The 541-nt window shown below is 39.2% G+C and overlaps 1 non-coding gene across 1 annotated transcript; it reads left to right on the top strand.

Moving 5' to 3' along the window:
* Positions 1–110, top strand: LOC130457715 (U6 spliceosomal RNA). The gene has a single exon (XR_008917001.1). It is a non-coding gene; the product is annotated as a U6 spliceosomal RNA (small nuclear RNA).
* The last annotated feature ends 431 nt before the right edge of the window (positions 111–541 follow it).

The raw sequence follows: 541 nt of genomic DNA on the forward strand, positions 1-541 counted from the left end.
GTGTTCACTTCAGCAGCACATAAGCGTTTAAAACTGGAACAAAGCAGAAAAAAATAGCAAGGCTCCTGCACAAAGATGACATGCAAATTTGTGAAGCATCCCATATTTCTTTTTGAGGTCAGCTTTTTGTTGTTGTTCAATCATTTCAGTTGTGTCTGAATCTATGTGATCCCATTGGGGAATTTCTTGGCAAAGATACTAGAGTGGTTTGCCATTTCCTTCTCCAGCTCATTTTTCAGATGAAGAACTGAGGCAAACAGGATTAAGTGAGGTAAACTAGGGCAGCCAGGATAGCTAATGGCCTGGAATCAGGAAAGACCAGAGTTCAAATCCAGCCTCAGACATTTATTTACTATGTAACCCTGGGCAAGTTAGTTGACTTTGCCTCAGTCTCTTCATTGGTAAAATAAGCTGGAGAAAAAAATAGCAAACCACTCTAGTGTCTTTGTCAAGAAAATCTACAATTGGATAATGAAGAGTCAGACATGCCTGAAACAACTAGACAAACTGACAACAGTACCCTTTACCTAAAGTAATATCA

The sequence above is a fragment of the Monodelphis domestica genome, chromosome 2, assembly GCF_027887165.1.
Source record: "Monodelphis domestica isolate mMonDom1 chromosome 2, mMonDom1.pri, whole genome shotgun sequence".
NCBI lineage: Eukaryota > Metazoa > Chordata > Mammalia > Didelphimorphia > Didelphidae > Monodelphis > Monodelphis domestica.